Source organism: Hemiscyllium ocellatum (assembly GCF_020745735.1).
Source record: "Hemiscyllium ocellatum isolate sHemOce1 chromosome 27 unlocalized genomic scaffold, sHemOce1.pat.X.cur. SUPER_27_unloc_10, whole genome shotgun sequence".
In the NCBI taxonomy this organism is placed as follows: Eukaryota; Metazoa; Chordata; class Chondrichthyes; order Orectolobiformes; family Hemiscylliidae; genus Hemiscyllium; species Hemiscyllium ocellatum.
This window is the reverse complement of record NW_026867477.1, coordinates 673,299-686,318: the sequence shown is the minus strand read 5'-3', so window position 1 is coordinate 686,318 and position 13,020 is coordinate 673,299. Positions and strand designations below refer to the sequence as shown.

The 13,020-nt window shown below is 46.0% G+C and overlaps 1 protein-coding gene across 1 annotated transcript in view; it reads left to right on the top strand.

Moving 5' to 3' along the window:
• The window catches only part of LOC132807201 (zinc finger protein 229-like), a 427,695-nt gene that overhangs the window by 148,164 nt on the left and 266,511 nt on the right, over positions 1-13,020 (top strand). The window lies entirely within an intron of this gene.

The following is a 13,020-nucleotide window of genomic DNA, read 5'->3' as shown; positions in this document are numbered from 1 at the left end:
TGTGTGTGTGTGTGCTTGCATGAGAGAGTGTGATTGTATGCATGTGAGTTTGTGCTTGAGAGTGTGCGTAGTGGTGCAGGCTCTAATGGCAGAAAGGCCTACTCCTGCACCTATTGTCTATTGTAAGAGAGTGCATTTTTGGTGGGGGGGGGGTGGAATTGTGGCTCTACCTTTTTTTCTCTGTCAGTAACACCATCGCCACAGAGTCTACTACGCGTGCTCCTCGGTGTCAGCAAAAAAACCGCGCATGCTTGTAGCTGTCTGCAAAAACGGTGCCACGATTTTTTTTGATGGACCAATGAGGAACACTGGAGGACCGGAAGGAGTCCAGTCTTCCTGTCAATCACAACTTCCCTATTGTCTGAATGCGGAAGGTGGACCATTAGCTTCTCAAGATGCTGCTGCTCCTTTCTCGATGAATGAAGATTGAGATTCACCACAGACTGCAACTTTCTCTGTCCAACATCTGTGAATACGGCGCTCTCTCTTCTCACCCACTTTTCTAATCTCTTTGATTTCATACTGGAATTAAATTTTGACGTAAAACAACTGAAAGCAAAGGGAGGGAATGCAGGGAGGGGACAGACTGGAAAAGTTGGTCCAGGTCTGTGTCCCACTTGTCAAACACATGGCAGATACAGTACCTCAGTGTGAAGTTATAGCCTTTGTTGTGGAAAAAGAAAGTAGCACAAAGGAGTTGCATTCTTTAAATGGTCATATATTGGGATATGGAGTAAGTGAGGACGGCAGATGCTGGAGATCAGAGTCAAAAAATGTGGCGCTGGAAGCACAGCAGGTTAGACAGCATCCGAGGAGCAGGAGAGTCGATGTTTCACGCACAAGCCCTTCATCAGGAATGATGTGTGGATGGACAAAGGGGTCTCAGCGTTTTTTTCACACCAGGAGAAATTGAGGTCTGCAAATGCTTGAGATCAGAGTTGAGAGTGTGTTGCTGGAAAAGCACAGCTGTTCAGGCAGCATCAGAGGAGCAGGAGAATTGACATTTTGAGCCAATTCTCCTGCTTCTCTGATGTTGCCTGATCTGCTGTGCCTTTTCCAGCAACATGTTCTTCCACACCAATCAGTGCCAGTTGTCAGACAGATGCAGCAAGCAATGCGCAGTATATTAGCAAGAGGAACGGAATTCAGAAGTGGGGATGTCTTACTGCAGTTATGGGGTCACTGAATATATTCAAGGCTGAGTTCATCTGATATTTTGAACAACAATGAATTGGATGGGTATTGGGGAAGGCAAGAAAATGGCTGTGAAGACCAGTACAGTAGAGTTAGAGTCAGACAACACAGAAACAGACCCTTACCTGAGGATGGATGTGGTGTCTCTACATTGGACTAACAGGCAGAAAACTAGCCACCAGGATATATGAACATCAACTAGCCACAAAAAGACATCACCCACTATCCCTAGTATCCTTACAGATGCATGTGGAAGGACACCACTTAGACTGGGACAACACATCCATCCTAGGACAAGCCAAACAGAGACATGCACGAGAATTCCTAGAAGCATGGCATTCCAACCAGAAATCTATCAACAAATTCGTTGTCTTGGATGCCGTTTACACACCCTGAAAAAGACAGGAAATGACATCACAATAAAATGATGTCACCACAGGAAATGACATCACCAACCCAAAGAAGCCCAAACATCTAAATAGAAAATGGGCTACACCACTAGTGCTTCATCTGGAGGCTCATTACAGATGTTACCGAGTACAGTGATGAAACGCCTGAAAATTAACTTTCCAGCTCAGCGAGCAAACCTACATCCAGAACCTCACACTGAGCTACAAACCTTCTCAAAACTCACCAGCTTCATGGTCCATTCTGGTTGCTGAGATTCTTCATATTGATGGATCCACTCCAATTAACACTGGGAAGAATGAAGCCACTGGTTTCCAGTTTTTGCATCCATCTTCATTCCTGAGCTACTGCCTGCATCTCCCTCTCCCTTCTAACTCTCAGATTCAGCCAGGCTGTTCATAACTTGCTGCATTGGATTCTGAGTGGAACTTCTGATCTGTGCCAGCACGAAGCCACCTATATCCACCTCTGTCATCTCATTCGAGCCTGTCCCATTCTCAAAGTAGCTGCTGCTGCTAGAATCATCTTTGGTCCCTTCCTGACCTCCAGGCTTGACTAGTTCAATGCTGCAATCAATAATTTTACGCATTTGCCCTTCTGGAAACTTGAAATCATCTAAGACTTTGCTCTTGTTTCATGGCAACAGTTCTCATTCCTCTGTGGCTCATGTGACCACTGACCTGTGCTGGTGCCCATTCAAGCAACAACGAAATTTTAAAATTCTCATTTTAGTCTTCAAATCTCTCCAATGGTTTCTCCCATCTTTATCTTTGTAATCTCCGTGTGTTGAGATGTGGGTGCTGCTCCAACGGTGAGTGTCTTTGAAGAGAACTTGCAGGTAATGGTCTGCCATGTAACTGCTGCTCTTGACCTTCTTAACGATAGTAGGGTGAAGTCAACTCGTTTCTGGCGCTTTCTCCCCGTAACCATTGATCACCTTGACAATCAAGAATCTACCGATCTCAGTCTTAAATAAAGTCAATTAATCTTTCTTATGTCCAAGGAATTTTGGAATATTGTAACTAACGAATCCACTATCTCTGCCGCCACTTGCTTTAGTACATTAGAATGTGGGCCATTAGGCTCAGGGGACCTGTCCGCCCTCAATCCTGATAGTGTACATGTCAACGTTGATTGTTTAAGTTCTATTCTTTCTACAGCCTCTAACTTGCCTGTTCCAATAAGGATAGTATTGCTGTCCTCCAATGTGAAAGCTGAGGAAAGTTTTGATTTAGCAGCTCTGCTATTTCAGTATTCCCCTATTAACTCAGCGGTTTCACCTTCCAAGGGACCAACATTTACTTCAGCGATTTTGTTCCCTTCAGCATACCAATAGAAGCTCTTGCTATTCTTTTTGATATTTTGTGCCTGGGTTTATTTCGTAATTTACCTTACCTATTTTTATGAATTTTATTCGTATCCGTTTGCTTATGTTTGCAAGTTTCTCAATGCTTCAGCCTTCCAGAGGTCTGGAATAATATTTCTGAAAATTGAAAGAAAACTACGTTCAAACTTAAAAGAAACCAACCTTTCAAGAGGCTGGGAGAGGGGAAAACGATCGCCCCGCCCCATTGTCCCTGAATTCCTGGAGGACTCTTCCAACCGCGCCACTTTGGCGGATGATGGCGTCACCAGGTGGGACTCCCGCCCCCTGTGAGTTGGCGCATGTGCAATGGGACAAAGACAGTGTCACTGAGTGTGGGAGAGGAATGGCGCCAGCGGCTGAAGGAACAAGAACAGAAACCGCTGGAAAAGCTGAGCAGGTCCGGCCGCTCGTGTTGAGAGAAATGTGAGGACGTGTTTCGGGTCCGGTGATCCTTCTTCAGAACAGGACCAGGTTTCAGAAACATCCCGGGGAGGTCGCCAGGTCCGAGCGCTAAGACCTGGCTCCTGCCCCTGGGGAGAGGAGACAGTGAGACATGGTAGGATTGGGAACCGCGGGAGGAGGGAGGCTGGGGAATTTCCAAACTCCTAGGGAGAGGCCTGAGGCCACAAATAAAAGCCCCACAGGCCCAGTGTTTACTTCACGGCGAAACTTTCGGGTTGCCCAGGCAACTGGCCGCCAGCTTTGTGAGGGTCAGGCGCCTGTTGTCTTGGGACGGGGTTGTTGGATTGTTGTATAATATTGATCTCCTCTGTAGTTTTAATCTTGAAAATTTTTAAAATGTACACTGGCTTCAATTTATGAATTCTAAGTACGGAGGGAATATATAAACATCTCCTTGCATGCATCGCAACATGTGCATAGGAGCCAAGACTGCCTCAAGATTTACTGAGGTGCTGAATCAATAGCTCTTTCCCTTTTGATTAATGAAGGTGGTACCCATCAGACTCTTGTACACAGCCTGTCCTGTCAGCCTTTATGGGAGAGATACGATCACAAAACTGAGACACCCGTGTAGCCAAGTAATTTGAAGTCACACTTTGGTGCTTTAATCCCCTCAAATTCAGTATAACGTCAAGGCTATAGGAGTACCAGACTCCCTAGGACAGCCAGAATGGATAACAAAGAGGAGAGCTGAAGTGTTATCCTCGTCAAGCCTGTAACTTTTGCCAAAAACACCAACAAGTTAGTTAAACGCAATGTTCCCTTCAGCAATCCCACGCTGACTCTTCCTTATCAATCCACCTTTCTCCATGTGACTACTAATTTTGACCAGAATAACTATTTCTGCTTTTCCACCAAATTTAAACTGGCTGCCCTATAATTGCTGAGTATATCTTTACAACCTTTCTTAAACAAGGCTACAATGTTTGCAGATTTCCAGTCACTTCCTCCAATTCCATGGAAGACTTGAATTATGGCGAGTGCTCCCACAATTTCTGTCGTCCATTTCTTCAAGAGCCTCGGATACATTTCATCGAGTCCCAGTGCCTTGTCATCTTCTCAGTACCAACAGCTTATCGAAGACTTCTTTCATATTAATTTTGAACTCATACAGTGACAAAGGCACCTTGTTGGTTGTCCCGTAAGAATTAGTTAGAGCGAAGTGAGAACAGAGGGGGAGAGAGAGTGGGATGGTGTTTTCAGTTTTGTGGAATAAGAAAAGAATATTCTGCAGAAAGTAGAATTGCTTGTTCTGAATTTCTACCCTGCACTGACAGTGATGAATTTTATAATTTCTTTTTGCAGCATATGTGAAGATCTGAAGACAGAAGTTTCAAAATGAACAGGTGTAAGTGTTATGCCAGAAACATTGACTCTCCTGCTCCTCGGATGCTGCCTGATCTGCTGTGCTTTTCCAGCGCTGCACTTTTTGACTCTGACTCTCCAGCGACTGCAGTCCTCACTTTGACATCAATGTCTGACAGTCACCCACTCCATCAGGACCGCAACAATTTTCAACTATGATTCTGTGAGAAGGAAACAAGCTTTTTGATTCTTGTTTGAGTACTTTTTCAGCATCAGTGGGACGAGATGAGAGACCCTACTGTTGCAGCGCACTGAGCGTGGAGCGTGTAACAGCTATACAGCCTGAAAACAGGAATTCACATCGGGGAGGGGCTGTACACATGTTTGTACAGCTGAAGCTTCAGCCATGGAGAAACCGGAGGAATCCTGCCCTGTGGAGAAACCATGGAAGTGTGGTAACTGTGGGAAAGGCTTTCGTGCCCCGTCTGCCCTGGAGACTTATCGGCGCAGCCACACCGGGGAGAGGCCATTCAGCTGCCCTTAGTGCGGCAAGGCCTTCAGAAATTCCACCACCTTGCTGACCCGCAAGCGGGTCCAGGCGGGGGAGAGGCCCTCCAGCTGCTCAGAGTGCGGGAAGGCCTTCAGCAATTCCTCCAACCTGCTGACCCATCAGGTCCACACGGGGGAGAGGCCGTTCCCCTTCACCGTGTGCGGGAAGGCTTTCAGCAATTCCTCCAACCTGCTGAACCACCAGCGGGTCCACACGGGCGAGAAGCCCTTCACCTGCTCTCAGTGTGGGAAGGGTTTCACCCTCTCCTTCAACCTGCGGAGCCATCAGCAAGTTCACGTGCCATCGCAGGAGGATTGAAGGAGCAACGGGGTTGGTGGTGGTGTTGGGTGGGGAGAGTGTGTGCGCTTTGACCTTCAGCTGTTTTTTTAAGAAAACCTACTTTTTCTATGCCTTTTTGCTGGGGGAATCTGAATCTGTAACAAAGTTGGGTCGCAATAAAGGTTACCTGAACTTAACGTCGGGCTCAGGCTCTCACTGAAAGCTTTGAGCTCCAAATGGTTTTTGTTTTAAAGCTGCTCATTTCTTTCAGCCTCCTGCACTAAGTTTCCAATGTCATGTATCAGATGGAGCAGTGAATGAGTAGCTACTATCGTTAAAAATTATAAATTTTTCAGGAGTGCAGGTACTGCACCATTTCATCAGCATTGTAAAGTTTACTGGCAGCAGTAAAGGGTGTGGGCCGTATTCACTAAAAACGATGTGGAGGAGCCGGTGTTGAACTGGGGTGGGTAAAATTAAAAATCATAGTTAGGTTAATAAGCACCAGGTTATAGTCCAACAGGTTTATTTGGACGCACTAGCTTTCAGAGCGCTGCTCCTTCATTGGGTAGCTGTGGAGCAGGATCATATGACAGAATTTATAGTGAAAGATCACAGTGTCATGGAACAGAAATTATATATTGAAAAAAACCTGGATTGCTGTTAAGTCTTTCATCTTTTAGAATGGGTTGCAGGTTTTGGTTCATTAATGTATAAATCCCAGAACATTTTTTAAGTCACAGTCTCGAGATGACTTAAGGTTTTATAAAAATAGGTGACAGCTCAGCTCTCACAATGTATGAAAGGTGTGAAGTTTGAGTGTGTCTGTATCCGAATCTTGAATCAGACTGGTTCTATTACCAAAGTAGGAATTTATGAAATAATACATGGATTGACTACCTGCCGATTTCTGCTCAGAAAGTGCACATCGAATGTATCTGCAAATGCAAATTCACCCCATAGACCCATGTGTATATGTTTGCATATGTGCATGCTTGGTAAAGTTTGTCTGTGTGATGGAGTATAAGCATCTGAGAAGGTGTGTGCATGGGTGTGTTTGTATGTGTGTGTCTGAGAGACCATGAGTATAGGAGAGGGTCTGCGTGACTGTGTGTGTGAGAGGGAGAGTGTATAACGTAGTGGGGTCACCCAAGGCCCCTGTTGAGACCATCCTGATGGGTTCCGAACTTGGCTATCAGCCTCTGCTCGGCCACTAAAAACAATTGAGCAGTTACACAACACGCATTGGAGTGTGCAGGGTGGGACTTGTCTTTTGCTTTGCAGGCGGTGAGAGGCTCTGGATGAGAGCAAACACATGCTGGAGGACCTTCGGCTGAGAGTTGGAGCTGGAAGCCAGGCTGCATACACATCAGGGGGAAAGTTAATCAGCATTTTATTCTGGGTAATGGTCATTCATCTCCAGACAGAGCCTTCTAATTGGGACAGTGGACAGGATCAGGTAGGTGTGAGTGTGAATCATGCAGGTAAAGGGGATCAGAGAGGGCTGCTGGGGGGAGGAGCTAACTGGCTGGGTGGTGGGAGGAAGAACAAAGTGGGGTGGGGTGGAGAAAGGTGGTTGTAAGGGGCAGAATAGTGACAGAGATTGCATAGAACAGAGACAGTTGGCAGGAGGTCAGATGGCACCAGGATTCAGGAACCAACGTGCTCAGGACTGGAGAAGTGGGAAAGGGAGGCTACAGTGGGCATGGTCTAACAATGTCAGGAGGAGACAGCCAGTCAGAAGCTACAAAGACAAAGCAGAACCCCAAAGCTATGGGCAGCACAGTGACCCTGTGGTTAGTGCTGCTGCCTCACATCGCCAGGGACCTGGGTTTGATTTGAGCCCCTGGGGACGGTCTGTGTGGACTTTGTGCATGGTTTACCTCTGGGTGCTGCGGTTTGTACCCACAGTCCAACAATCTGCAGTTTAGAGTGGGTAAGCCATGGGGAGCTGCAGAGCTATATGGTAGTTGAGTTGGTCTGGTGACATTCCCAGACATGAGAACACGTGACTTTATTGAGATGGGTTTTGTGACGTTTGAGTGATAATGCAACCAACAGGAAGTCATTTAAAATCGCCAGCGAAGAAAGCATAGTCAGCAGGTTTCCACCCTGGTTGGGGGAGCCCCAAAGGATCTCTACGCCAGCACTTTAAGTGTTCGGCCACAACTACACACCCAAAGTTGTGGTCTAAAATTTCTCATGGAATTGCTCTGACAGGAAAGCTAAGTACTGGACTTGTCCTGTCCGCACCATAGCCCCAACGTATCCTGTTCCCCTGGATTTGATCAGGACAGAGGAGGATGATGGGAGATCCAATTGAACTACACACATTGATGAGGGACACAGCGGGTGGGAAGGATCCATTTCCATGCGTAGAGAGATGAACAATCAGGGCCGAAAATAAGGAGCCACTTCAAGAAATTTGGGGTTCATTCAGCAAAGCTAATGTAGAACTGTTCACAGAAAATGGTGATGAAAGTCTCTCGAGTTATTTTAATGAGAAGTGTCGATGATGCTAATTCAATCAAAAGGATGAACGTAGATTGGTAAATGTATTTGGTGACAGTTCTGTTCATGCCATGTGAGCGAAACCTGGATCTGAAGGAATAAAAGGGACATTAACAATATCGATCTGAAATTGGATACGTGACAAGAAACAGAGCCATCATTAACAGTTTGCTTTTGAACTGGAGAAGGTTTCTCGTGAAATTAGCTTGAGGCTTGAGATATGCAAGGTCAAGATAATTTAGGAAAAACACGGAAACGCTGTTCTCATTAGCAGACAGTGAAAGGATTACAAGACGCAAATTAAACATTTTCGCCAAGTGATACAGGGGACTGGGAAGATAAGTATTATAAAATGTGACCAACAAAGTTCTGCAGCACAACATATACATTCAAAGACCGAAACCATCCAGGTCCTGATTAATCAGATTGCATTGTAGTGCTTTTCTGCAAAACTGCCACTTGCAATGTCCTACAAAAGAGTGACAAAACCCATCCCTGTCAGCCCATGATAGAAATTCCGAAGGGATGAACGTTTGCTTATTTTCTGAAGATTCACAAAGCTAAGACTGGGTTTTGGTGATTGTTTCCTTTCCACTCCCAGGAGCCGCAATGGTTGAGGCATTGAGTTGGGGAAAGTAAAATGTGCCTGTGAGCAGCGTGTGGGGCTATTTCAGCTTCCCCTCATCTGACAGCACTGTGACTTGACTCCGATGTTCTCAGGGACATTTATTGACGCGATACAGTGAATAGATACTCATTCCCGCAGATCGGGAATTCAAACCTATTGCCGGCTTCAGGACAATGAGAAAGATTAATTGGGGTGTGTGAAGAAGCTGTGTGCTGCATTTCAAACAGGGAGGTGGAGTCAGATGCGTCATTCATTGCGCCCGGCCCTGTGCGTCGCTAACGCCACCATGCGGCAGAGTTCTGACGTTAACACGGACATGCGCAGCAATGGGAACACACACAAGTCAACAACGAAAGATCATCACCGTCACTGCTTCCCTTCCACAGTCCCAACTTTGTGAAGCAGTATCTTTCACTGGCAAAGGAAACACCCTTGTCCTCAGGTGCCTGCTTCATTTCGATCACGATTTCCAGCCCGTCACTGTTCTAGTCTCATTTCCAAACACTTGGCTCATAGCCTCAAAAGAAGCTCTGCGGGTATCTGCTTGTTCCACCCGAACAGGCAGTGTGTTGCAGATTCCTACCACTCCCAATGTGAGTGAAATATTTTTCCCCCTCCACTGATTTGAATCTTAAAGAAGAAGCCGGGGAGCAAGCTCCCTTTCTTTTCGACATTTCTCATTTTGTAGTCGGCAGGGTTCACGCCTGCGTGTGGAAACCGCAATGGATTTCAAGTCCATCGCATTAACCACTCGGCCCACGAATACAGCTTCACTTACCAGATCTGTCTGCCTGTGGAGCTGAGAAAGTGAATCATCGCAGAGTTTGTTTGAATCCATTCACTTCACAGTGATTCGAAAGGGTCAAATATCTGCACACGGCGAGTCTAGCTGTTTCATCCAAAAATATGAAAGGAACTTTCAGTTAAAAACAAATCTAGAAATTGCAGGAACAACGGAGACAAACAGGCAACCTCTATGGAAAGAGAATCAGACACAGCATTTCAGAATTACGTTTTCTCCGACAGGTACTGTCAAAACTGCCGAGTTGATCTTAGTTGTCTCGGCGTCTCAGCACCTGCAGTCCCTTACGTCAGACATTAATTCAATTCAGAAACCCCTTAGAGGAGAAGGTTTCCGTTTTAATCGAACATTTTCCTGGCCCCTATAAAAGCACGCAGCGTCGCAGTAGAGCAACAAATACAACGTCCCTGGGTGGGTTCGAAACAGCAACCTTTTGGTTAACAACTGAACGCGCTAACCCATTGCGCCACAGAGACAGGGACTGCCAACTGCTGCGCCATCGCTTAGGTGAGGCTATTAGTGAATTCTTAATTCAGACTTCCCCGCCTCGAATTACAATTGTCGTCTCTCAGTTTTACTTTTCCTTAATAAAGCCTGGGACATTCATTGTGGAGACACCGGGGACAGTCTGATCCCACCCTCTGCAGACACATCCATGTCACGAGGAACTAGTTTTCTTACTCCGTGACCGTCGCCCTTCGAGCCTCTCAGTGTTTTGCCTGTTCCCGAGTTCTCTCATTGGCTCGGAGGCGAGAAGTGGTTTGAATTCCTGATGTGCACGAACGACAATTCTTTCAATGTCTCAGATCAGTTCATGTCCCGAGAACATCAGAGTCAATCTGCCGGCCTCTTCAACAAGGGGACGGTGTCTGGACGGTCTCTGCTCAGTCTGACGGTTCATCTTTCAGGCTCATCTAAATCCGCTTCCCAAAGAGTTTCTAAAGGTTCACAAAGCTGGAGACTGGGATATCTGTTTTGCTTCATGAACATTTTTCCATTTCCTAACTGACAGTATTTTGTCCGAATCTCTTGCCAAGTGTACGCCATGCTTCATTTCCAGAGATGAGGAATTTCCGTTGTGGGAAGACAGTCCCAAGGTTGGGAATGTTTGCTTTGGAGCCAAGAAGGTTAACTGGAGATTTTCTGGGGCTGTTGGTAATGATGGGAGAAGAAGCGGTGGGAATGGGTAGATTAACGATCAGAAGAACCGATTGCCACTGACCAGAGTCAGTTACCAGAGAACAGGAATTGAAATTCTTGAATGAAAAGCAGCACTTGTGCTTAATAAACACAGAGAATACTGCAGAAAGCCAACAGGTGGAGCAGCATCTGTGGAAAGGTAAACAGAGCTGACGTTTTGAGTCTGGTACGTTGTGTGTTCTGAACTCGAGTTTCCTACATGGCAATAAATTCCCAGACATGAGAACACGTGACTTTATTGAGACGGGTTTTGTGAAGTTTGAGCGATAATGCAACCAACAGGAAGTCATTTAAAATCGCCGGCGAAGAAAGCATAGCCAGCAGGTTACCACCCTGGGCGGGGGAGCCCCACAGGATCTCCACGCCAGCACCTTAAGTATTCGGCCACAACTACACACCCAAAGTTATGATCTAAAATTTCTCATGGAATTGCTCTAACAGGAAAGGTGATTACTGGACTTGTCCTGTCCGCACCATAGCCCCAACGTATCCTGTTCCTCTGGATTTGATCAGGACAGAGGAGGCTGATGGGAGATCGAATTGAACTACACACATTGATGAGGGACAGAGCGGGTGGGAAGGATCCATTTCCGTGCGTAGAGAGATGAATAATCAGGGCCGAAAATAAGGAGCCACATCAAGATTTTTGGGGTTCATTCAGCAAAGCTAATGTAGAACTGTTCACAGAAAATGGTGATGAAAGTCTCTCGAGTTATTTTGATGAGAAGTATTCATGATGCTAATACAATCGAAAGGATGAAGGTAGATTGGTTAATGTATTTGGTGACAGTTCTGTTCATGCCCTGTGAGCGAAACCTGGATCTGAAGGAATAAAAGGGACATTAACAATATCGATCTGAAATTGGATACGTGACAAGAAACAGAGCCATTATTGACAGTTGGCTTTTGAACTGGAGAAGGTTTCTCGTGAAATTAGCTTGAGGCTTGAGGTATGCAAGGTCAAGATAATTTCGGTAAAACAGGGAAATGCTATCCTCGTTAGCAGACAGTGAAAGGATTACAAGACGCAAATTAAGCATTTTCGACAAGTGGTACAGGGGACTGGGAAGAAAAGTATTATAAACTGTGAACAACAAAGTTCTGGAGCACAACACTTACATTCAAAGACCGAAAACATCCAGATCCTGATTAATCAGATTGCATTGTGGTGCTTTTCTGCAAAACATCCACTTGCAATATCCGACAAAAGAGTGACAAAACCTATCCCTGTAAGCACAGGATAGAAAATCCGAAGGGATGAAAGTTTGCTTATTTTCTGAAGATTCACAAAGCTAAGACTGGGTTTTGGTGATTGTTTCCTTTCCACTCCCAGGAGCCGCAGTGGTTGGGGCGGTGGGTTGGGGAAAGTAAAATGTGCCCGTGAGCAGCGTGTGAGGCTATTTCAGCTTCCGCTGTGACTTGACACCGATGTTCTGAGGGACATTTATTGACGTGAGACAGTGAAAAGATTCTCATTCCCGCAGATCGGGAATTCAAACCGTATGCCGGCTTCAGGACAATGAGAAAGATTAATTGGGGTGTGTGAAGAAGCTGTGAGCTGCATTTCAAACAGTTAGGTGGAGTCAGATGCGTCATCCATTTCGCCCCTGGCCCTGTGCGTATCTAACGCCACCATGCTGCAGAGTTCTGACGTTAACACGGACATGCGCAGCAATGGGAACAGTCACAAGGTCAACAACGAAAGATAATCAGCGTCACTGATTCCTTCCACAGTCCCAACTTTGTGAAGCAGTATCTTTCACTGGCAAAGGAAACACCCTTGTCCTCAGGTGCCTGCTTCAATTCGATCACGATTTCCAGCCCCTCACTGTTCTAGTCTCATTTCCAAACACTTGGCTCATAGCCTCAAAAGAAGCTCTGCGGGTATCTGCTTGTTCCACCCGAACAGGCAGTGGGTTACAGTTTCCCACCAGCCCCAATGTGAGTGAAATATTTTTCCCCCTCCACTGATTTGAATCTTAAAGAAGAAGCCGGGGAGCAAGCTCCCTTTCTTTTCGGCGACATTTCTCATTTTGTAGTCGGCAGGATTCACACCTGCGTGGGGAAAGCGCAATGGATTTCAAGTCCATCGCATTAACCACTCGGCCCACGAATACAGAACCACACTGACAGCTTCACTTCCCAGGTCTGTCTGCCTGTGGAGCAGAGAAAGAGTGAATTATCGCAGAGTTTGTTTGAATCCAATCATTTCACAGTGATTCGAAAGGGTTAAATATCTGCACACGGCGAGTCTAGGTGTTTCATCGCAAAAGATGAAATGAACTTTCAGTCAAAAACAAAGCACGAGACTGCAG